The following is a 26,730-nucleotide window of genomic DNA, read 5'->3' as shown; positions in this document are numbered from 1 at the left end:
GGAAGAGCAAGCTGAGATGGCTAGTGACTTTGTGCAGATGGGGGCTTTCATGCTGTCCAGCCTGTTGAGGGACCCCCGTATAAAAAAACTCAAGTGGAATGACCTGTCCTGGGTGGCAACGCTACTAGAACTTCGGTATAAGCACAAAGTGTCAGAGATGTTACCAAATCACCAGAAGGCAGAAAGGATGCAGCACTTGCACGCAAGCTGGCAAGTATGCTTTACAGTGCGTTCAAGGGTGATGTCACAGCACAACGGAATAAAGGTGCCACTGCTAGTAATCCTTCTCCCATGTCCACGCATGCAAGGACAGGACGTTCTAGCAATCTCATGGTGATGTCAGACATGCGGACATTCTTTAATCCAATGCCTCGTCTTAGCCCTTCCAGATCCACCCTCCACCAACGCCTGGACCGGCAGGTAGCCGACTACCTGGCCTTAACTGCGGATGTAGACTCTCTGAGCAGCGATGAACCCCTGGACTACTGGGTGCACAGGCTTGACCTGTGGCCAGAGCTGTCACAATTTGCCATCCAACTTTTGTCTTGCCCTACCTCAAGGTTCTGTCAGAAAGGACCTTCAGTGCAGCTGGAGGCATTATCACTGAGAAGAGAAGTCACCTAGGTCACAAAGGTGTTCAGTACCTCACCTTTATCAAAATGAATGAGGCATGGATCCCGGAGGGCTACTGTCTGCCCGAAGACTAAGTCAGTCCTCCCCACACACAGCATCTCTGCCTGCACGGCGTGTGACTGCCTGCCCCAAGACTACGTCGCTCCCCAAACAGCATCTCTGCCTGCAGGCCGCTTGACTGCCTTCTCCGCCACCACCAGGACTCCAGGTGGATTCCTGAATTTTTAAGGCCGCTGCTAGCAGAGGCCGCTATAATAATTTTTCTGGTGCGTGTACATGCCTGTGTCAATTGCCCTCCGTGATCGTTTCCTTGCGGCGGTGAAGGTGCTTGCGTATCACAATGAAGCAATGACCGCCGGCTATATGAGTGCTTTGGGGGGGGCACACCCAAGATAATAAGGTCGTTGCTTCGTTGTGGACAGACCAAATTTGATCAGCTGGACAGTCACTATTATTCTTATCATTGAGCAACAACAACCCGGCGACCATATGGGCTTGAAAACCCCCATGGCCTGCACTCTCGCCATGGTGCGCACCAGTCCAGCACGGCCATCACTACACAAACAGCTGTGTGCGGTGGGTTACACAGTGAGTTTGGTCTGTCAGTGTGAAGCAGTACACTAATTACACTACCTGATTGATGTATACACATGCAAGATGTTTTAAAGCAGTTTATGCCTGCAATTTAGCATTGCAATGTGATTTCTGCCCTTAAAACGCTGCTGTGCGTCAAATCCAGATTTTTCCCCGGGACTTTTGGGGTGTATCCCACTCCCCCATGCAAAAACTCAGATGTTAGACCCCTTGAAACATTTTTTCCATCACTTTTGTGGCCAGCATAAATGTTTGTAGTTTTCAACGTTCGCCTCCCCATTGAAGTCTATTGCAGTTCGCGAAGGTCGCGCAAACCTGAACTTTTGCGGAACTTCACGTTCGAGGTTCGCGAACCTAAAATCGGAGGTTCGAACCATCTCTATACGCTCATCACTACTCACCGGTTGTGATAGGTGTCCACTGTGAAGTGGCGGGCGATGTCTCACCCTCTTTGTATACAGATCCACATCCGCACTGTTAGCCTTGCTGGTTGGCAATCAGTGTGACGTGGCAATAGCATCACGAGGGAGTTGTTGCTGAACAACATGACTGACATAAGGTTAGCTATAGAAGGGGACTCCTGTTGTATCCGTGTGATTTCACTTCCTCTCGGGGAGTTACTACAGCACGCTTCCTGCTGCATGCTCTGAACATGTACAGCCATGCACCCCACTAATGTAATCCCCTCCATCCAAACCCTGCTAAATCAAATAATACCGTATCCTGCAGCTAACTGGAAGGAAACAAATAAAAAATATGTTTGAAAACTAGAAAGCTACTGCCACCTGTTATGTATCTTCCAATGCTACTGGTTCTTAAAGGGACACTTAAAGAGACACTGAAGCGATAAAAAATATATGATATAATGAATTGGTTGTGTACTATGAATAATTACTAGAAGATTAGCAGCAAAGAAAATATTCTCATATTTTTATTTTCAGGTATATAGTGTTTTTTCTAACATTGCATCATTCTATAATATGTGCAGATTACACAACACTCAGCATTCAAAATGATTCTTTCAGAGCAGTCTGTGAACTAATGACCTCTCCTCTGGCAGAGAAAAAGGAATTTGCTCACTTACAGTTGAGATAATAAAAGTCAGAAAACAGCCCTCTCCATGACTTTGAAAGTCGTAGAGCTTAATGGCTTTTTTGTATAGAGACAACAACTGGAGTTTCTTAACTCTTCCTGTACTGGAAACAATTAGACTGATGTATCTGATCTTAGTGTTTTATTTCTTAGCTGTACTACACATACAAATCATAATATCATCATTTTTTTTTCGCTTCAGTGTCTCTTTAAGTCAAACAAAAAAAATGAGTTTTACTCACCTAGGGCTTCCAATAGCCTCCTGCAGCTGTCCGATGCCCTCACCGTCTCCCTCCGATCCTCCTGGCCCCGCCGGCAGCCACTTCCTGTCTCGGTGACAGGAGCTGATAGGCTGGGGACGCGAGTGATTCTTCGCGTTCCCAGACACATTAGCACCCTCTATGCTGCTATATGGTATAGGATATATGCTATAGCAGCATAGATGGCGCTATTGTGGCCAGGAACACGAAGAATCACTCGCGTCCCCAGCCTGTCAGCTCCTGTCACCGAAACAGGAAGTGGCTGCCGGCGGGGCCAGGAGGATCGGAGGGAGACGGCGAGGGCACCGGACAGCTGCAGGGGACTATTGGAAGCCCCAGGTGAGTAAAACTCATTTTTTTTTTGTTTGACTTAAGTGTCCCTTTAAGTGCCTAATGGTAAATACAATCCTGACAATGTCGCCAGCCTCATGGCTTTGATTTTATTATGTTCTCTGACGTGTTATTAATTTATATCTATACAATAGGTGGCTCATAAAGAAAATTCAGCAATTGTCATCAGCATGCACATATTTCATTGTCTACACAACAGAAGAATAGCAGCATTAAAAATCCTTGGAAGGTACTGGAAGCTTAAGCTGTGACTTCTGTATTATAGTCCAAGGATGACATTAGTGCAGGTGCAATTATTCTTTCATTCAGAACATTACTGTACTGATTTATTTTCCATTACTGTCCAGCATCCTATAGATCACATCTTTTAAGGCATTGTGCTATGAAATTATTATATGTGAATATATGTACACGGCAGTCTTATGCTTGCAAGTGGTGATGGCGTCAAAGGTGTAGTCATCTATTTATGCACACGTTGCAAAGTATCCAGTGAAATCAGGGAGGACCAGAATCGCTAGCGTTATGGATGGTTAAAAAGTACACAAAAGTGAAACGGGTAATTATGGCACACAGGCCCGACTGTTAAAGTGTAGAGATGTCGCAAACATAGAATTTTCCGCTCACGAACGGCGAACGGGAACTTCCAAAAAATGTTTGCAAACAGGTGAATCTGGCAAACCACCATAGACTTTAATGGGCAGGCAAATTTTAAAACCTACAGGGACTGTTTCTGGCCACAAAAGTGATGGAAACGTTGTTTCAAGGGGTCCAGCACCTGGATATGGGGCATGCCAGAGGGGGATCCGTGCCAAAAGTCCCACTAAAAATTACGCAGTTGACGCAGAGTCGTGTTTTAATCCCTAAAGGGCAGAAATCGCAGTACATTGCTACAAATAATGCACTGGAGTGGTAATGTGCCTGCAACTTAATGTGGCCACAATAGCAGTAGTGTGCACTTCTATGGGTGTCAGTGGGCTGTGGAGTGTCACACACAAAATAAAAAACAGGAGACCGATGTACTAGGCCTCAAAAGGGCTATTTGGGGTGCCTAGCTATTGGTTTTCCCTACCTATCTGCAGCAAGTCTGACCCTGCTCTCACTAACAGCAGCCAGCAGAGAATGAATCCATATGGCCACCGCAACTGCTTTTTAATAGGGGGTGAGGGTCCAGGAGAGGGTGCTAGCTGATTGGCTGCCATGTGTCTGCTGACTGTGAGGTAAGAGGTCAAAGTTTGGCTGCATGATTATGTTCGCAGTTCGCCAAGAACATAAACAACGGAAATTAGCACAGTTCAGGCCATCACTACTATTGTTCACCATAATTTTGTGGCGTCAATTTTTGTAGGCACGAAAAGCCCTTCTATTGAAAAAAAAAGTAATGCTAAATATACAGTATTTTTTTCCTTTCCTATTTGCAAATATTCAGGTCCCATAATCCCTCACTTTAGTTCAGTGGGTTATTTTGCACATCATTTCTCTCCAGATTTGCTTGATCTAAGTTTGTGTCTACACACCCAGTACTCTGTATGGACACGGACACCGATCAAACGAGTCCCGTCTCCGGAATATTTATCTTTGCACTGTACATACCAAACATACAAATCCACTTCTTCGTTTTGCATTTTCAAAGATGGGATAATAGCATTTTTGATCTCACGCTCAAGATATATTTAATCTGGTATGAATTAAAATTGTGTATGGATAGTTATAGCAGCGTTAATGATTTTACAGAATTTTCCTCCGATGAAGCTATAGGTGAACCGTGAAACGCACGTCAGGCAAATGTTTTCATGGTTTATGTGTGCCGTATGAAAGGGACATTAGTCTTATATTCTCATAACATTATTTTTATATGAGACTGAACATGTTTTATATTCTTCAATCATTAAAGGTTACATTTTATACTGCACAATGTTCTTGGACTCTAGAAAATCCCATTTGTTTTCATTGATTTTTGCTATGGTATTATTGCAGAGGGCGGAGTCTCTCTATGACCAGTATTTTCTCCTCATTTTTAGTTCCTACTGCCAAACCACCGATTCTGTTAAATGATATTCTGAATTTATAAGGTGCTTCCACAACTTGACTCCGTCAATGAATGTCTAGTAGGCATTGGATATGATGTGACAATGCGATAACCACAACCCTACCTGGTGCCTGACAGTTCCGTATTGCTAATGACAGTTTTAGGGCCATTGTCAAACAAGATGAACTGAATACACGGTCGAACCTGAGAAATGTCAAACCTTAACTAGCAAATGCATAGTATCAATGCGTCCCAAGTTTTGAAAGTTTGATACCAACAGCGAACGACTATTTCCTACCATAAAAAAAGTAATTATTACGCATGAGAGGAGTGCCGAGACAGAAGAGGGATTTCAGACTTTGTTCAAGACGTTATTTTTTCTCGAAAGAAAGCTGAATCTTGTTTAGAGGACAGAATGGGGATGACACGTGCTTTCTTCTGGAATGATGCTTTCAATCTTAATTACAGCCTGCTGACAAGCTGTAAAAATTGGTTTCTCTCCGTGACAGTCAACACTCAACGTGCTACACAAGGGGATCCAGGAATGTAAAATAAAGCTGAATTATTAAAAAATAAAAAGACGCTTACGGTTTCTGTGCTAAAATGTAGCTGAGTACAGCTTTTGTGGGCCTCACAGGGAGTGAGCTGATGACCAATATTTGCGGCAATGTGCTAGTGATAAACTGTGAATAATATGGTGAGGCAAATGCAAATCATGACCAGCAACATGAGCCATACTACGGTAGGTGTAGAAGCACACACACGCATGCATAAACACAAACATGTACGCATTATGGGGTACAAAATCAGAGGAAGAGCAAAGTCAGACGCAGGATCGAAACCAGGAGTTAGGCCCCCTATTTGCGGCAATTTCACACAACATGACCAGAGGGCAGAAGGGCACATGGAGAGTAGAGATGTTGCGAACATAGAATTTTCTGTTCGCGAACGGGAACGCGAACTTCCAAAAATGTTCGCGAACTAAGACTTAAATGGCAGGCAAATTTTAAAACCTACAAAGTTTCTGGCCACAAAAGTGATGAAAAAGTTGTTTCAAAAGTGATGAAAAAGTTGTTTCAAGGGATCTAACACCTGGACTGTGGAATGCCGGAGGCCAGGGGCATAGGAATCACTATAGCAGGGATAGCAATTGCTTTGGGGCCCTCCCTGGACTCTATCCTCACCACGCTTGTCCTCTCTGCTGTGATGGCCCAGACAGCAGTTATCTGTATCAGGACAAAGTGACATGTTTATGGGGGACTGTGTGCACTGTCCTCAGAAAGGTAAACAAATAAGCTCTTTTGTGTTTGATCTAGGCAATGTAATGATTACTGTTAACTCTCTGTGCCATATAGCTGTATAAGCATACTAGATAAAACTTGGGCAATAATGACTGTCTGTGCCCAGAATCCAGCATGTATACAGCAGCCCCCAAAGTTAAAGGACAAGCCATCAGCTTTGTGGAACAACTCAGCTCAGTCTCAGTGCACTATTCTCCCCACTCACCTTGCCCGCCCCTGTGTAATGGCACTTGTGTGCTGATCCATCTGCCTTTCCGTCCCCACATTATTTTTATTATTATTGTTTATATAGCGCCAACATTTGCTGCAGCGCTGTACAGAGTATATTGTCTTGTCAGTTGTCACTAACTGTTCCTCAGAGAAGCTCACAATCTAGTCCCCTACCATGGTCATATGTCTTTGTATGTATTGTGCAGTTTATGTATCATAGTCAAGGACAATTTAGGGGGAAGCCAATTAATCTATCTGTATGTTTTTGGGATGTTGGAGGCAAATGGATTGCACAGAGGAAACCCACACAGACACGGGGAGAACATACAAACTCCTTGCAGATGTTGACATAGCAACGAGAGTGCTAACCACTGCACCACCGTGCTGCCCAGTAGCAACAGAACACATTGCTAGCCTTCAGGCTAGTGACACGTTCTGCACAGTGCTGGCCCTGCAATGCCGTCTGAGGGATTGGGGGGGTCGGGGGGAACCAAAATTTTGCTATGGGGCCCCATCATTTCTAGCTACGGCCCTGCCGGAGGGGGATCCATGCCAAAAGTCTCACCAAAAATTACAGAGTTAATGCACAGTCGGGTTTTAATCCCTAAAGGGCAGGAATCACATTATGCACAGCTGTGGGTGTCAGTGGGCTGTGGAGTGTCACAAACAGAGAAATGCAATAGTACTATCAGAATACAGTGAAGTAATAATGCACTGGAGTGGTTCTGTGTCTGCAACATAAGGCAGCAGCAGTAGTGTGCACACAGCTGTGGGTGTCAGTGGGCTGTGGAGTGTCACACACAAAAAACACAGGAGACCGATGTGCTAGTCCTCAATAGGGCTGTTTGGGGTGCTTTCACAGCAAGTGAGGAACAAGAACACAGGCCCAGCTAATGCTTTCCCTACCTATCTGCAGCAAGTCTGACCATGCTCTCACTAACTGTCAGCGGCCAGCAGAGAATGAATCCAATATGGCCAACGCAAATCCTTTTTGATAAGGGGTGGGGGGTCCAGGAAGAGGTTGTAACTGATTGTGTCTGCTGACTGTGAGGTAAGGGGTCAAAGTTTAGCTCAATGATGATGTATAGGGGGCGAATCGAACACGCCAAATATTTGCTGTTCGCCGCAAATGTGAACAGCGGATGTTCGCAGAATACTGCTCGCCGGTGAACAGTTCGGGCCATCTCTAATAAAGAGGAGGCTAGCAAATAGCAGAGCATATTTAATTAAGGGGCGTGCTTGCACACACAGACTCACATCAGGCAAGCTGTGTACTCAGGCCGAAGCAGCAGATCAGAGGAGGAGACTGAAAAAGATCAGTGTAGAGCCGATGCTGCCCTCTACCGTCTGCTGCCCTGAATCACATGATTCAGTCTGCTTCATGGCAGGGTCACCCCTCCCATTCACACTAGACAGAATTGGTATGTGAATTGTGTTTTTTCCATATTTGCGTTCACTACACATCTAAAACAAGTCAATAGCATTACACTTGTGCATGCTAATGTAAATTTACACTCTGATTTTTCAGCAGAAAAAAAAATCAGCCTAAATGTAGGGCCTGTTTCCACAAGTGTGTATTTGTGTGTTGTTGTTTTTAGCTCGCACATTCACACCAATAAATTCCTATATAATTGTTTCTATTAGATGTGAAATTTGTATCGAGAAAAAAAACGGTCAGCAGGGCTGCTATGTTTGAACGCCGCATACATCCGCGTGCATTTTTTATGTGTTTTCACACTTGTTTTTGCGCTCCTGATCAACAATGTGAATAGGACTTATTTCCTTGATCTCCTTGTATAAAAAAATGAAAAGAAAAAAAAAGTGAATGCACACACAAATTCACAATTAATTTACAGGTAGTCCCCTAAAGTGAGCCTCCGGACAAAAAATCGACTCAGCAGCACTGAAAAGGCTTTGGGCTTGATTTACAAAATGGTGCTAACTTTAGCACTGGCCCTTAGCACGTCTAAACTCAGTTGAAATGTGAGAAGTAGTGATCGTGCGCAAATTACCGTGCGCACTGCACAGAGTGCAGGGCGCTCCGCGCGAAGTGCCCACTAAATCCTATGGGACTTAGCGCGCGCATAGGACTTTGCGCGTGGTACTTAGCGCGCGATCTGATTGAGAAAACCGGTGCTAACCTACTTAGCACCCTGGTTAGCAAGCCTAAAGACTTTAGACGTGCTAAGTAGGTTAGCACCGCTTAGAAAATCAAGCCCCTTGTGTTTCTTTAACAGTTTCACAGCATCAGAACTTTGTTTCTCTTATACAAGCCTCATTTTTAGCTGCACAGAAGAAAACTGCCCGGGCTTTTTTCCCCTGATGCTGTGCAAAGCATGATGGAATTTCTGATTTTGTTGTTCTCGTTCTGCTGTTTTGGTGCAATTTTTTTTTTTTTTTTACATTTTGAATTTGACATTTGAAGCCTAGCGTGTGCAGCTGGGAGGGATTATCAGGATACAGGATAGTTGGAACTGTGTCTCCTGCTCCTTGTCACCTCCTTTCAACCAAAAAGATGGCTTCCCCCATGACAAAAATGGCAGCCCCCATGAATCACAAACATTTGCCTGTTCTTTTAAAGCAGGGTGGGTAAGAGATTATATTACCTATCTATTCTAATTAACATAACTAATGTAACTTGATGACAATATGTTTGTTTAGGCTGAAGTTCCCCTTTAACAAACTGTTCTTAAAGGAGTTATCAGGCTTTTAATAGCAAAATAAGTGCTACTTACCCGGGGCTTCGTCCAGCCCCAAGCTTCCAGCATGTCCCTCGCCGCAGCTCTGCCGTCAGCTGTTCGCCGCCGCTGCTTCCCGGTCCATGGTGATGACGTCAGGCCGCGTACAGGGGCGTAGCAATAGACATAGCAGGTGCTATGGGGCCCTGGAGCATAGGGGGCCCAGGGGGTTCTTAAGATAATCACCATTAACTCTCTGGTGTTTCTCCACCCTCTGACTTTGTCTCAGTGTCTATGAACTATGTGCAGTTTTGATTGCATGAGAATGTAAATTGCCCAATTAACTCGTATCCATAGGGTAGGGGCAGGTGGTATTGCATCAGAGTGCCTCCATCTGAGGCCCCTTATGAAAGTTTTGCTGTGGGGCCCCATAACCTCTAGCTACGCCACTATATGGGTGCCTCTAGTACTGTAAAAAGCAATGAAAATGGGGATAAGGCATGCCTGGTAATCTGGACACTGCTATAACTTGCTATACAGTTAGCGGCTATAGCGGTGCCTAGTGTGTGATTTGAACACCGGAGTTCACCTATACTGTAGCATAGGCGAACTCTGTCTATCGGCAAAGTGGAGGGAGAGGAGTAATAAGCACTTGGCTATAATATAGAGCTGGGAAAGGGGGAAGAATTTAGACACTTGGTTATTGTACAAGTGCTGGGTTAAAGTAACTGGTCTGCAGGCACTTGGTTATAGCATAGTCCAGTGCTTGGGGGGAGGGGCAGTTTAGGTGCTTGGCTATATTATAGCATTGTCCCCTGGGGGGAGGGGTGGGGGAGATTTAGACACTGGGTTATCAGGGCTTATGTAGGTAAGGAGGATTAGTGTTACAGAAACATATAGGGAAAAGGTTAGTCTTAAGAGTTGGTTGGGTGAGGTTAGTGTTAAAGAGGAACTCCAGCCTAAACAACCATACTGTCATTAAGTTACATTAGTTATGTTAATTAAAATAGATAGGTAATATAATCTCTTACCCACACTGTTTTAAAAAAAACAGGCAAATGTTTGATTTCATGATGGCAGCCATCTTTTTGGTTGAAAGGAGGTGACAGGGAGCATGAGACACAGTTCCAACTGTCCTGTGTCCTGATCACCTCTCTCAGCTGCTAGGCAACGTGAATAACAACATAGGAAATCCCATCATGCTCTGCACAGCATCAGGGAAAAAAAGCCCAGGCTTTTTTTCTTTGATGGGTGGAGCTTAGATAAAAAATGCAGCTAAAAATGATGCTTTGGTAAGAGAAACAAAGTTCTGATGCTGTGAAACTGTTAAAGAAACACCAAGCCTTTTCAGTGCTGCTGAGTAGATTTTTAGTCCGGAGGTTCACTTTAAGCTGGCCATACATCAGAATCATAAACAGATTTCGCCAAGTACTACCAAAGTAGTACCCGGAATTGTTTTTGGCACATACAGAGTCGGTGATGGTACAGTTTAAAATACATACAGTTCATGTAGAGTATGGATATACGATTTATATGAACACTTACAAATGTAGCTGAGGAGGACCAGAGGGCTGACCTGAGTGCTATGTTGAGAGGAGCTGCCACTATGTAAGCGGAGCTCAACTGCTCTGCAGCTATTCAGGAGCCCATAATGTTCATGGAAAAAAAGAAAAAGAAGAGATAGAGAGAGAGAGAGTAGAAATATAGAAATAAGAAATATAGTCCCAGGCTAGCGGCCTAGTCCAAAATGCATCGCGGAGGCCTAGTACATGTCCAGATGGCAGAAAAGGCCTGCTGAGGAGAGCAGGAGTGCAAGAGGGCCTTCCTAGCTGAAGTTATCCCAAACCGAACCGAGCAGATCACATCCCTGTGGCAGTGTTAGGGGTTTGCCAGCATACAGCAGTGTCCTGATGGCTGGTGGATACTGTTTGTCCCTGTGAGAGGGGTTCAGTGGCAAAGGTAGTGTCCTCGATGGCTGATGAGGCAGTGTAGCCAGTGTCCTGGTGGCTAGTGGTGCAGTGTATCCAGCGACCCAATGGCTGCTGGGGCAGTGTGTAGCCGGTGTCCCGATGGCTGCTGTAGTCAGTGTCCGATGGCTGTAGGGGCAGCATTGCCAGTGACTTCAGGCGACTTGGCAGTCGATCAACCATCTAATTCGATTATTACAATTGAATTGGGTGAAAATAGATGCCGCCAAGTGCATACCCGACTGACAAAGCGACCAATTTCAGGATGCTGCATGATGTCGGGCCATAGTTGGCTGGTCGGGTGCGCGGCGGCTGATTTTGGAACGAGACACGAAATGATGAAACCCCCGCCACGTACGACGTCAGACGCTATGTGCCGCTAGCATGTATGCAGCTGTTAGAACCCGGCGAGATGAACGGTCACTGCGCGGAGGCTGCTACAGGACAGGTAATGTATAAATGCACACCTGGGGAGGGCACATTTATGCATGAGGAGCAGCGGCGGGGCGGACGCAGCGGACTCAGCCGATTCCCTGAAGATTTCATGCTGAGATCGGATGGGAATCGGCCTGTAGTATATGGGCAGCTTTGACAAGAGACACATTTATCTCTAATCAGATGCGATTAGATAAATTTGTCTCTTTGTTGAATCTGCCCATAATCGTCAGGTCTATGGGCACTTTTAGGTGTAGGTAGGGGAAGATAAGTGTGCAAATTAAATTACAGAGGGGATAGTAGAATGTCGGTAAATTTACTGATATTCTACTATCAGCCCATTTCACTAGGTGCCCTTATGAAATGTATGCTGCATTGTTCCCATCTTCCTAGATCACTCTGTAAAGCACTGCAGAAGATTTAAGCGCTTTAGAAATAAACAGTATTAAAGAGGAACTTTGACCAAGGATTGAACGTCATCCAAATCCATAGCCAATATCCTCTTTCCCACAAGAAAGCTATACTTTTCTCAAATAGATCATCAGGGGGCTCTGTATGGTTGATATTGTTGCAGAAACCCCTCCCACAGTGTGATGTCATTACCATGGTCCTAACGTTTTGCTGTCTGTCATCCACATTGCACTGTGGGAAATAACTGCTTTTTCCATATACCAAGTAACCGGCATCTCCCTCTGTTCATAGAACTCTCAGTAACGAACCTTCCATACAGATCATCTGGCAGGACTAAAGATGTCACCACCAGTCATAAATTTCAGAATGTAAATCATGGGGAGAGAAGATTTTACAATAGGCAAACAATGACTAAGTAATCTATATGTAAACAATAAGCAAATGTATTCATCATGTTATTTTCAGTACAGGTCCTCTTTAATAATAACAAATACAATGTTGCTCAGCACACCTAACAGTGTTATAATCGCCTCACAGCGTTTTGAAGCCTGTTTGAGGCATCCTCTACTTAATCTGATGGGGAATTGTCCATTCTAATCTAGTGAAGAGTGCATTTAACTGATAGATTTAAAAGTAACCAGGAGGACATCAATGTAATTACGGGAAACAGGTGAGTTTAACTGGGTGCCACATCGGCTTCAATTACCGTCCATCCATCTTATACCTTAATGGACAGAGAGTGACACCACATGAATAAAACATGCCTGCTGGTGTTCAGCTATACATAGACTATGTTCAGCAATAGAACCATTATGCTATATGCGGCCTATCTTTCTATCTCTCTATCTGAAGCAGGAAAAAACGACACAAGAGCCTTGTCAAAAAATGGCACCACCATAGGCACCTATTATACAATCCGCAATTAGCAGCAAAGAAAGGAAATTTGGGCTCGCGGCGCCAAAACTTACCTTCCTTGCCGCAAAACATTGCTTTTATAATGGCCGCAATATGTGGAAACAAGGTAAATTTCGGCGCACCTCAGTAGCGTTAATGATTTGAAATATCAGCACCCAATAGAATCCTGGGGGCTTACAGAAATGCAAATAGTGGCATGGCATAGCGGTGAACTCCAGTCTCTGAACTACCTCGCTTTCCACACATGGTGGCTTTGCGGTAGAGGGGGAGGAAAGGTTAAGGGGGCTTTAGGGTTAGGAACCACCAGTGGGTTCTTAAGGTTAAGCACCACTTGGGGGGAAGTCTTTAAATTAGGCACCACCAGTGAGGTCTTAGAGTTAGGAACCACCAGGGGGGGTCTTAAGGTTAGGCGACACCGTGGGGGATTAGGCACCCCCGAGGGGGGTCTAAAGGTTAGGCACCACAGGGGGAGGTCTTAGGGTTAAGCACCACCAGGGGGGTCTTAGGGTTAGGCACCACCGGGGGGATTAGGCACCACCAGTGTTGGGGTTTCTGAAGGTTAAGTACCACCAGGGGGTTCCTAGGGTTAGGCACCAGTAGTGGTTGGGTTCTGTGTTAGAGTAGGGTTAGGTTTAGTATAGTTTAGTAAAATATCGGTAAATATTACCAATATTTTACGATGGAAATTAAATGGAAAAATATTGCTAATTTTACCAATATTCACTAGCAGTAAACCCCCGCGCTCTTTTTTTCCAGACGCTTTTTTAAATGTATATGTATCCATCTATCACTCCATCTTCTCTCTTTCATGAGGCTTAATAATATGTCTCAGTCTATTGTTTACACACATCGGGATACATGTTTGATATTCTGGGCTCTGCAGTTTGTCCTAATTGAAAATCACCACACTCTCCCCATCCAGTCAGCATGATCGTCAATGGGAATTGCTCTGCCCAGTTACACTGTAGGGAATCTGCTGCTTGTCTTGCTTACTGATGAAGATCCCTGTGTCGTGACCTGGTGTGACAAGGGGAAAATGTCCTCCAACACATACTGATCTGATGGGATATTATCAGTTCATATGGAGAAAGCAATTTCACGCACCTTACATGATGGCTCCTCATTCCAAAATGACTCTGTGCATTTGTGATATTTACAATGCAGACTTCCATAGCTCACTGCTGTCTCTCTTCTGGAGGGACAGGTCCTCTTACGGAACGAGTCCCTCCCTCCCTCTTTCTTCCACTAATGTCTCATGTCTCTCTTTTGGCTCAATGTATACATATATTTACTACTGTACCTACTAAAAGTGGTTACATTTACCTTAAAGCGGACCTGAACTCGGAACTTCCTCTCTGCTCTAAAAGATACGCAACAGCATAATAACCTTTAAAGCAAAACATTTCTTTGTTACAGTTGATACAAATCCTACAATAAATCTGCAGTGTGTCTACTTCCTGCTTTCATGGAAGCAGACATTGGGCTCAATTCACAAAAGGGTGCTAACTTAGTTAGCACGCCAAAATGCCCCTTAGCACGATCAAAACGTTGCACCGGGTGTGACTAAAACGTCGCACCGGGTGCGCCCGAAATGTCGCACGGTGCTTTAGGTGCGATGTTTCGCACGCACTGCGCAGTGCTAAACTATGTGCGCGATCAATAAAAGCTTTGGCCGTGCTAACTGCTTAGCACCGTAGTTAGCACGCTTTTAGGCGTGCTAACTGAGTTAGCACCCTTTTGTGAATCGAGCCCATAGGATTAACATCCTGTGTTTACAAATTAGCTGCTCTGCCATGGCAGCAAGCTGGTACAGTTGAGAGATCAAATTACACTTGTGATTAGTCACAGATTAGGGGGAATTAGACAGACTAAATTATCTAAATACATACAGGGTGCATTTCTCTCTGTTTTGCTTCTGTCCTGTGCAAGAGTTCAGGTGCATTTTAAAGAGAACCCAAGATGAACCTTAGGTAAGGTAAGGAAAATATGAGATTTTCCTAGCAAGTAGGGCTGCACATGCACAGCAGCACGGAGCTGGCAAGTAGGGCTGCACATGCACAGCAGCACGGAGCTGGCAAGTAGGGCTGCACATGCACAGCAGCACGGAGCTGGCAAGTAGGGCTGCATATGCACAGCAGCACGGAGCTGGCTAGTAGGGCTGCACATGCACAGCAGCACGGAGCTGGCAAGTAGGGCTGCATATGCACAGCAGCACGGAGCTGGCAAGTAAGGCTGCACATGCACAGCAGCACGGAGCTGGCAAGTAGGGCTGCACATGCACAGCAGCACGGAGCTGGCAAGTAAGGCTGCACGTGCACAGCAGCACGGAGCTGGCTAGTAGGGCTGCACATGCACAGCAGCACGAAGCTGGCTAGTAGGGCTGCACATGCACAGCAGCACGGAGCTGGCAAGTAAGGCTGCACATGCACAGCAGCACGGAGCTGGCAAGTACTACTGCACATGCAAAGCAGCACGGAGCTGGCAAGTAGGGCTGCACATGCACAGCAGCACGGAGCTGGCAAGTAGGGCTGCACATGCACAGCAGCACGGAGCTGGAAAGTAGGGCTGCACATGCACAGCAGCACAGAGCTGGCAAGTAAGGCTGCACATGCACAGCAGCACGGAGCTGGCAAGTAAGGCTGCACATGCACAGCAGCACGGAGCTGGCAAGTAGGGCTGCACATGCACAGCAGCACGGAGCTGGCAAGTAGGGCTGCACATGCACAGCAGCACGGAGCTGGCAAGTAGGGCTGCACATGCACAGCAGCACGGAGCTGGCAAGTAGGGCTGCACATGCACAGCAGCACGGAGCTGGCAAGTAGGGCTGCACATGCACAGCAGCACGGAGCTGGCAAGTAGGGCTGCACATGCACAGCAGTACGGAGCTGGCAAGTAGGGCTGCCTATGCACAGCAGCACGGAGCTGGCAAGTAAGGCTGCACATGCACAGCAGCACGGAGCTGGCAAGTAGGGCTGCACATGCACTGCAGCACGGAGCTGGCAAGTAGGGCTGCATATGCACAGCAGCACGGAGCTGGCAAGTAGGGCTGCATATGCACAGCAGCACGGAGCTGGCAAGTAGGGCTGCATATGCACAGCAGCACGGAGCTGGCAAGTAAGGCTGCACATGCACAGCAGCACGGAGCTGGCAAGTAAGGCTGCACATGCACAGCAGCACGGAGATGGCAAGTAGGGCTGCACATGCACAGCAGCACGGAGCTGGCAAGTAGGGCTGCACATGCACAGCAGCACGGAGATGGCAAGTAGGGCTGCACATGCACAGCAGCACGGAGCTGGCAAGTAAGGCTGCACATGCACAGCAGCACGGAGCTGGCAAGTAGGGCTGCACATGCACAGCAGCATGGAGCTGGCAAGTAGGGCTGCACATGCACAGCAGCACGGAGCTGGCAAGTAAGGCTGCACATGCACAGCAGCACGGAGCTGGCAAGTAGGGCTGCACATGCACAGCAGCACGGAGCTGGCAAGTAAGGCTGCACATGCACAGCAGCACGGAGCTGGCAAGTAAGGCTGGACATGCACAGCAGCATGGAGCTGGCAAGTAGGGCTGCACATGCACAGCAGCACGGAGCTGGCAAGTAAGGCTGCACATGCACAGCAGCATGGAGCTGCTTGGCTGCACTCATGCATGAAGAGGAGACTGGCCGCGTAACAGATCTGACAAGCTCTCCTGGGATATGTTCCATGGATCTGTGCAGTGCAATGGTGGGGGCCAGGATGATCCAGAGACTTCCCTCTTCTTAGGTAAGTAATACTTATATACTTTAAGTTTACATTCAAGTGTGTTGATCTGTATATAAGTAGAGATGGCCCAAATGGTTCGCTGGCGGACAGTATTCTGTGAACTTCCGCTATTCGCATTTGCAGTGAACAGCGAACATTTGGCGTGTTCGACCCGCCCCCTATACATCATCATGGAGCCAATCTTTGACCCCTTACCTCACAGTCAGCAGACACATGGCAGCTAATCAGATAGCACCTCCTCCTGGACCCCCCACCCCCCTATCAAAAAACAGTTGTGGTGGCCATATTGCATTCATTCTCTGCTGCTTGCTGACTGTTAGTGAGAGCAGCGTCAGACTTCCTGCAGATAGGTAGGGAAAGCATTAGAATGCTGTGTTCTTGTTCCTCACTTGCTGTGATGTGAAAGCACCCCAAACAGCCCTGTTGAGGGCTAGCACATTGGTCTCCTGTGTTTCCGTGGAGTGACACTCCACAGCCCACTGACACCCAGAGCTGTGTGCACACTACAGCTGTTGCCTCATTAAGTTGCAGACACAGAACCACTCCAGTGCATTATTATTTCACTGTATTCTGATAGTACTATTGCATTTCTCTGTGTGTGACACTCCACAGCCCACTGACACCCAGAGCTGTGCATAATGAGATTCCTGCCCCTTAGGGATTAAAACCTGACTTTGCGTTAACTCCGTTACAAATTGTTGGTGGGATCTTTGGCATGGATCCCCCTCCGGCATGCCTCGGTCCCGGTGTTAGGCCCATTGAAACAACTCTTCCATCACTTTTGTGGCCAGAACCAGTCTTTGTAGGTTTTAAAATTTGCATGCCCATTGAAGTCTATGGTGGTTTGCCGAGTTCCATTGTTCGCAAACATTTGCGGAAGTTTGATGTTCACGACATCTCTATATACGAGTGATTTGTTTGTCTTTAAATGCTGATATCAAAGTAGTAGGGCCGGTGCTGCCATTGAGGCAAAGGGGGCAATTGCCCCTGGGTCCCTGACCACTGCAGGTTTTCTCCCCAACTACTCCCCTTTACTGCCTCGACTGTCACTGACCCAGTGGCAATACTTCTGCTCCCTGCTGCCAGCCTGGCACTCATCTTCCCCTCATGCAGACACCAGCCGAATCTCCCCAGAACAAGCTGCACTACTACTTGTGCAGCCATGAGGAAGCCTAGACTCAACCCCTGGTTACCCAAAGCTTCCTGCAGTGCTTTATCAGGGATAAACCTTTACACAGGCTGTCTCTAGGAAGGCCAGAAAGATCTGGGTCTTGGGTGGCTGCTGCCTAAGGAAGGGGGCTTGACATGGAAAAGAAGTTGCTTACATGGGATTGAAGCCTGAAAATGGTGAAAGAAGGTTACAAATGGGGGAAACATATGGGAAAGAAGAGATATGGCTCAAGGGAGATGTTCCTGAAAGAGAGTGGCTGCTGTACATGGATATTACACACAGAAGAGGGGAGTGCACGTGTTGTATGACAGCTGTTGTACATGGGTCAAGAGCAAGAAGAAGATTAAAGCGGAATATAACCCTGCATTTCAACTTTGCTCTAAAACATTATTTACAGTATATTATATGCAACCAGCATTTTTTTTTGTTTACTAGACCAGTATTGGAAGGGTTACACAGAGCTTTAAAGTTCCTGGAGATTTCTGCAGACGCATCCGAAGCTGACATAGATACATTTTGTTTACATAAATGTATCTAAGTGTGGCATGTGACTCACTCTCTCTGACTGAGAAGGAGCTGGAGGACAGCCAAAGAGTGTGTAACATTTATCACTTGTTACATTCTATTTAGTTAAATGTATCCATCTGAACTTCTGCATATCTCTCCACGGAACTTTAAACCTCTGTGTTTAACCCTTCCAATGCTGGTCTAGTAAAAAAAAAAATGCTGGTTGCATATAATATGCTGTAAATAATGTTTTAGAGCAAAGTTGAAATGCAGGGTTATATTCCGCTTTAAGGTCTAGGCAGGGCCTGTTCTAGACTTTTTGCTGCCTGAGGCAAACTTGTGAGGATGCGCCTTCCCCCCTCCTTCAATTTGGAATGATCGCACAGCACCTGACAATTTACTCTGCTTCATTTAATGTTCTCCCATGACATGCTGCAGCTCAACATAGCACACTGGCTGTGATACTGTGACAAACACAAACTGCTCACCCTCAGCCACCCCATTCCTCCTCAGTCACAACAGCAGTGCAACCTCCTCCCTTCTGCTGTGCAAGTCAAGTGAAACACTGCTGCTCTCCTGCCTTCCCCTACCCACTCACAGTCACACTCCTCACACAGCACAACAAGCTGCTTTTCCCCAATGATGACCTCTTCACCTTGCTCTCCTATTGCTTCTCCTTCTATTCTGACTGCATCCTGTTAGTGTAAACGCAGTATATACCATGCTGCCCCTGTAATCTCTGCGCCTGATGCAAATGTTTCACCTTGCTTCATGAGAAAATTGGCCCCGGGTCTAGGAGTGGAAAAAGTATAAATCACGCTTTGCTTCAACAGAAACTCACTCCAGGGATGGTCGTAGTCAGCCAACTTTGCTACGCTGGAACTACGCGTAGTTTTACGCAATTATGCTTCACCAAACTACAGCTTTGAAATCAAATATTCGCGTCACATGCATTTCGTAGAATACGCGTTAAAATATGCAATTACGCGTAGTGCGAAGAGTAGTGTATGCGGATGCTTATGCCCGTATGCAGAAAAGTTTACGCATTAATCCCTACTTAATTGCTTATACCGGTAACTCTTCTATGCATGCATTCCCCTTTCCAATGCGTAAATTTGTAAGCATACAATTGCACGTGGAAAATTAGACGCGAATAATGCATTCGTAGTTCAATACGAAATACACATGTTAACTACGTATAGTGGGCGTAAGGTACTTCGCTATGCGTAAATTCATAAGCGTAGTTTTGAAACTTCCCCTACAAACTACGATGCGTAGATGCGAACTACGATGCGTAAATTCGCACTGGCGTAGTTTCTGCTCATCCCTGACTCACTCCCATTGTCATCCCAATACAGGTTCAGCCAAATTGAATTTTGAACACCTTATGCAGGTCAACACACAAGACACAACAGATGAACAATGTCACATCAATATCTTTATTTACCTTTAGATATACAATACAGGTAAAACTCGAAAAAATAGAATACCGTGCAGTTGTCCATTTATTTCAGTAATTCAACTTAAAAGGTGAAACTAATATATGAAATAGAAACCCTTTGCAGGTGTTTTGGATTAATTAGCTGATTGGAGTCTGACACTTTGAGCCTAGAATATTGAACATTTTCACAATATTTTAATGGTCTGAGATTTTGATTTTGGGGTTCTCATAACCTGTAAGCCATAATCATCCAAATGATAACATGCTTGAAATATCTCGCTTTGCATGTAATGAGTCTAGTTTACGTATTAGTTTCAACGTGCAAGTTTAATTACTGCAATAAACAAGTTTGCATATGTGTATCAGCGCCAAGGAAACAAAGTGGCCGCTGCTGAGAGAAGAACGATGTCCACAGTTCACAAACAGATAAATTATATATGCTCAGCGCAGAGTCCAAAAACAAAAGACGAGTCTTCAGCAAAGGATAAAAGCAAGCAAATCTCCACCACAATAAATATTGGGTTCACGGCACAGCTCTGCAATCATGGATACCCAAAAAAGGAAAGAGGCTTACCAGCTGGTGACAACCCACATTATAAGGTTGTATCAACGCTTTGGTAGGACATCAGGAAGCAACAGTCCGTCCAGGATCCACCAATTCAGCAATGATTCCTCTCACGAATGGATATCAGTAAACATCATAAAAAACAAACAAACGGCAACTCTAAGTGTAAACCGTTTAATATAGAGTTTTCATAGTAAAAACAGCTTAAAGAGAACCCGAGGTGTATTTAAAGAATGTTATCTGCATACAGAGGATGGATCTGTCTATACAGCCCAGCCTCTGTTGCTATCCTAAACCCCACTAAGGTCCCCCTGCACTCTGCAATCCCTCATAAATCACAGCCGTGCTGTGAGGCTGTGTTTACATCTGTAGTGTCAGTCTCAGCTGCTCCCCCGCCTCCTGCATAGCTCCGGTCCCTGCCCCCATCCCTTCCCTCTAATCAGCAGGGAGGGAAGGGATGCAGGCGGGGACTGGAGTTCTGCAGGAGGCGGGGAGAGCAGCAGACTGACACTATATAGATAAACACAGCCAGCTCTGACAAGCTGTTTGTCAGCAGCGTGGCTGTGATTTATGAGGGATTGCAGACTGCAGGGGGACCTTAGGGGTGTTTGGGATAGCAACAGAGGCTGGGCTGTATAGGCAGATCCAGCCTCTGTATGCAGATAATTAGAGTGACCATACGTCCCAGATTACCTGGGACGGGTCCCAGATTCGGGGTCCCCTGTCCCAGGCTGGCTTGGGTCCCAGGAAAAGTCCCACTTTTAGATGCAGGACGTCCCAGCTGCGGGAGTATGTGACATCAGTGTTCCGTCCTCGGCCCACCGCCGCCCTGCTCTGCCCTGCTGCTACTGCTCCCCTCCCTCCCTGTCTTCTGCCTGCATTGAATTGGCTAACAACTGGATTCCTGTCGCAGTCTGCCCCGCCCCCCGCTGTTTAAAGGGAACCTAAACTGAGAGGGGTATGGATTTTTCTTTTAAACAATACCAGTTGCCTGGCAGCCTTGTTGCTCTCTATGGCTGCAGAAGTGGCTGAATGACACACCTGAAACAAGCATGCAGCTAATCCAGTCTGACTTCAGTCAGAGCTAGAGTGACCAGACGTCCCGGATTGCCCGGGACACGTCCCGGATTCGGGGTCCGCTGTCCCAGGCTTAATGAGGTCCCGGGAAACGTCCCGCTTTCAGCAGCGGGACGTCCCGGCCTCGGGACTCTGGCCACTCTCTCCTCAATGAACTGGCAGCGGCGTCTATAGACGCCGTGCCAGTTCATTGCCCGCAGCCCCGCTCCAGCCTCGTCTTCCGGTGTCTGTTTCCGACACCGGCAGGCGAGCAGGGCTACGGCAAGATGGCTGCCGAAGCCCTGTACTGGAGACCTATTTGTGTCACTAGTACAGGGCTTCGGGCGCCATCTTGCCGTAGCCCTGTCAGCGCGGGAGAGAAGAGCAGGAGGAGGAAGACGGTCCCGGGACGGAGCAGCGCGCCAGAGGCCGGACACTTCTGCCAGGTGAGTAAATGCTTTCTTTTCCAGGTGAAATGTTTGCCCGCATTGTTTCTTTTCCAGGTGAAATGTTTGCCCGCATTGTTTCTTTTCCAGGTGAAATGTTTGCCCGCATTGTTTCTTTTCCAGGTGAAATGTTTGCCCGCATTGTTTCTTTTCCAGGTGAAATGTTTGCCCGCATTGTTTCTTTTCTGGTGAAATGTTTGCCCGCATTGTTTCTTTTCCAGGTGAAATGTTTGCCCGCATTGTTTCTTTTCCAGGTGAAATGTTTGCCCGCATTGTTTCTTTTCTGGTGAAATGTTTGCCCGCAGTGCGTTTCTTTTCTGGCGAAATGTTTGCCCGCATTGCGTTTCTTTTCTGGTGAAATGTTTGGCCGCAGTGCGTTTCTTTTCTGGTGAAATGTTTGCCCGCAGTGCGTTTCTTTTCTGGTGAAATGTTTGGCCGCAGTGCGTTTCTTTTCTGGTGAAATGTTTGGCCGCAGTGCGTTTCTTTTCTGGTGAAATGTTTGCCCGCAGTGCGTTTATTTTGTACTGACATGTTGCCCGCATTGCGTTTATTTTGTACTGACATGTTTGCCCGCATTGCATTTATTTTATACTGACATGTTGCCTATTGCGTTTATTTTCTGGTGTCCGGGGTAACTGTTACTGCATTTATTATTTAATGGTCATAGATGGCTATGTTTGCTGCTTTGTGGTTACGGTATACTATTAGCATCACACAGTTTCTGCACACCCATGATACAAAGTCTCGTTTGTCCACATCATGGCGTAAACACTGCTTTCTTATGCCTCGCTGTTACATCATTACGTTAGCTCCGCCCATACAATGTCATGGCCACGCCCATTTTTTCGGCGCGGCGCGCAGCCCCCCTCCCCCAGTCTTCGCCGCTGCGTGCTCCTCACTCCTTCCCACTTTTCGCCGCGGCGCGCTGCGCGCGCCGCCCCCCCCCCCCCCACGCCCCCCCTCCCCCGTCCCAGGTTGGACCCACAAAAATATGGTCACTCTAAGATAATATTCTTCAAACCTACCTCGGGTTCTCTTTAAAAATAGCATAAAAATAGCATAAAAACAAAACTTACATACGGGGCCCATGCAATGGGAACCCCGAGAAAGTTGCACGCGTGTATGGGTCAGCAGTAAAGGACAGTATGAAGGTGCCGCCTGTCTCCTTCCCTGAATTGGTGGATCCTGGACAGACTGTTGCTTCCTGATGTCCTACCAAAGCGTTGATACAACCTTATAATGTGGGTTGTCACCAGCTGGTAAGCCTCTTTCCTTTTTTGGGTATCCATGATTGCAGAGCTGTGCCGTGACCCAATATTTATTGTGGTGGAGATTTGCCTGCTTTTATCCTTTGTTGAAGACTCGTCTTTTGTTTTTGGACTCTGCGCTGAGCATATATAATTTAATTACTGCAATAGATGGACTTTTCAACAATATTTCCATTTTTCAAGTTTCACCTGTATGTGAGTGGAATTTGTTTGTTTTTTTTTACACATTTTGCCTACATTTTCTTTTTAACTTTAGTCATTGGAAGCCGCTAATCTACAGCTACGTTATAATACGTTGCTTACCTTTTAATGAAGCAGTTTCTTTTCTGCTGTTATTTTCCATTGTGTGATCATCATCCGCAGCTTGTGCCGCGTACCCCCACCACACAGAAGGAGAGTCATTTCAGTCCTTTCTAATTGTCTGTTTCCTCGAAGAACAAATGCATTTGATTTCTACTTAGCCACGTGGGCTGTACATGAATTTGTTTGTATTCGGCGCATTTATTCTAAATTACCGAGGTGGGGGAAAGAGACACAAGGTTCCGCAATGGCCGTGATTATGTCTCTCCATTGAAGAGTAATATTCCATTTGAGAGTAATAGTGGGAAATTAAATATGCACAAAGGGAACGTACAGTTCTTGGAAAATGAAACAGGGATTCTATGATCTGAAACGCACTGAATAAATACAAGAGGTACATGGGTACAGAGTATAATCAGTACGAAATGGGGCAATTAGCGCTTTCCTGGAAATATGCTAATCTGCCGGGGTTCATAAACACTGCTTTATTATTGTATGTGTATTTACATGGCACATAGGCAAACGCAGAGAGGGATTACAGCTGCCCAGAATCCCCCCTCAGATCAGGGCCGGTGCAGTGTGTGAGGACAGGCACAAGTTGAGACACCAGAATATCTGCAGGCATCCTGTAGCTCACAGCACCGCCCCCTTTCTTTCCCGGCTACGGTGGACTTTGGGTGGAGCAGCAGTGTGTGTACAGAGCATGGAGCAGCAGTGTGTGTACAGAGCATGGAGCAGCAGTGTGTGTACAGAGTTCGGAGCAGCTCTGGGGAACTTAACAGAGTCAGGTATTAGCACAGCCCTGTGCCCTGCTGTGAAAATGTTTCACTTTCCCCTTCATTACCAATATCGGCTGTCCTCATTATTATCTGTATCTAAACTGCTCCTCCTGTTGCCGGTCGGTCGGGAAATTGCATTATGTGTACCCAGCATGATGTCCTACCATATTATTATACTGTATTGTGCAATGTGCATGGCTGAAGGAGACCTTTCTGGAATCTCCCCCTTGAAAATCCTGGGTCTGCCCCTGTGGCATGCATTATGTGCCCAGCCAGGGAAAAGTTCTTGCCATGTTAGAGAACTCTTATAAGCAGGAAACTAAGCTAGTATTGTGTACAGTGATGAGCGAAAATGCTGATATTCTTTTTGCATAATTTTTTGTGAAAATAATGTCAAATCCAACTTTCAAACTAAAATGGCATCAAAAATAATTTTGTAGTCAGTTTGTGTTTTTCGCATCTTTCAATACTTTTCACACTATAAATAAACGAGTTTGCACTTTTTGTGAAGTTTTGCGGTATAAATAATTTTTTTTTTTACATCTTTGGGGAATTTTTACAAATTAGTTTCCTTTGACCTTTTTGTGAAAATGCAATGTATCTTTGCGAACATTTTCTCGATATGTAAAATAGCATTGTCAAAGTAAAAATGACTTTGGTAAAAAATTTGAAAGAAACACTGATTATGTATTTCCACCAGGGCAGAATTTAGATCTCAAGAGCAAGTGGGATCAAAAAGCCTGATGCCTTAACCACTTTACCCCCGCGCGTACGTATTTCTCCGCCCCTTTTTCCATCCTTTAACAACCAGGGACGGAGAAATACGTACTTTCCGCGTTCCCGACCCTGTCCGCGCTCCCGCTTATAAACACGCCGCCCGCAGCTAGTAAACACGCCGCTGCCCGCTCGCCCGGAGATCAATGAACGGGAAAATCCATTCCCGTTCGTTGATCTAAGCCCCACAATGATCCGATGCTCTCCTATGGGCAGCGCGATCATTGTGAGAAAAAACTCACGTGTCCAGCCTCCTTATTCTTCCTCCAAGCTTCCGGAAGGAAGCTTGGAGGTCGCATTAAAACAAAAAGTTACTGTGGCCATCTTGTGGCCAAATAGTAAACTACACCCTACACATTTTTCACATACAAATAAATGACTTTTACACATAAAATTAACTCATTACCTCCCACACTCCCCATTTTTTTTTTTTTGTAATTAAAAAAAAATTAAAAAATTTACAATTAAAAAAAATACATAAATAGTTACCTTAGGGACTGAACTTTTTAAATATTTATGTCAAGAGGGTATAACACTGTTACTTTATAAACTATGGGCTTGTAATTAGGGATGGACGCAAAAATGAAAAAAATGCACCTTTATTTCCAAATAAAATATTGGCGCCAAACATTGTGATAGTGACATAATTTAAATGGTTTTATAACCGGGACAAAAGGGCAAATACATTTCATGGGTTTTAATTACAGTAGCATGCATTATTTAAAAACTATAATGGCCGAAAACTGAAAAATAATTATTTTTTTCCCCACATTTTTCCTATTTTCCCATTAAAACACATTTAGAAAAAAATAATTCTTGGCATAATGTCCCACCTAAAGAAAGCCTAATTGGTGGCGGAAAAAACAAGATATAGTTCATTTCATTGCGATAAGTAATGATCAAGTTATAGGGGAATGAATGGAAGGAGCACTGAAAGGTGAAAATTGCTCTGGTGCTCAGGGGGTAAAACCCCTCAGTTGTGAAGTGGTTAAACTCCACCCCTCCACAATAATAATAATGCTGACATTTATGTAGCACTTTTCTCCTGTCACACTCAAAGCTCTTGAGAGCTGCAGCATGCTCAATAGGCCACCTTGCAGTGTTAGGGAGTCTTGCCAAGGGCTCCTTACTGAATATGCACGGCCTTACTAAACAGGTACAGACAAGATTCAAACCCTGGTCTCCTATGTCAGAGGTAGTGCCCTTAACTAGTACACTATCCAGCCACACTGTAGGTCATGACTAGTGTTGAGCGAACAGTGTTCGCCACTGTTCGGGTTCTGCAGAACATCACCCTGTTCGGGTGATGTTCGAGTTCGGCCGAACACCTCATGGTGTTCGGCCTTTTTAGTTCGGGTTCGCCCGAACAGCTGAATGCCCAGCCAAACAGGCCGAACAGGGCCCCTGTTCGGCCGAACAGGGCCCTGTTCGGCCGAATACTGCCCCCCTATGGGGTCGCAGGCATAAGGGGGGAGCATGCTCCCCCCTTATGCCTGCGGCCCCATAGGGCCTCCAAAAGCGGGATGTTCGGGGAGTTCGGGGTTCGGGCCGAACATGCCGAACATCTGGCCCATGTTCGGAGAAACGGACCAGAACATCCAGGTGTTCGCCCAACACTAGTCATGACCACCTACATGCTGATGAAGAGTCAAAAATAACTCTAACATTAACTTCAAAGTGAACCTTAAGTGAGAATTGATTGATACCTTTAACAATTGTATCTATCCACTTACTCCTAAAAATCATCCTTTTTTAGATATCCCCCCAATTTTATGGTATATTTAAAAAC

Source organism: Hyperolius riggenbachi, chromosome 2, assembly GCF_040937935.1.
Source record: "Hyperolius riggenbachi isolate aHypRig1 chromosome 2, aHypRig1.pri, whole genome shotgun sequence".
Taxonomy (NCBI): Eukaryota; Metazoa; Chordata; class Amphibia; order Anura; family Hyperoliidae; genus Hyperolius; species Hyperolius riggenbachi.
The sequence above is the reverse complement of the archived record's forward strand: the minus strand, read 5'-3'. Positions refer to the sequence as shown.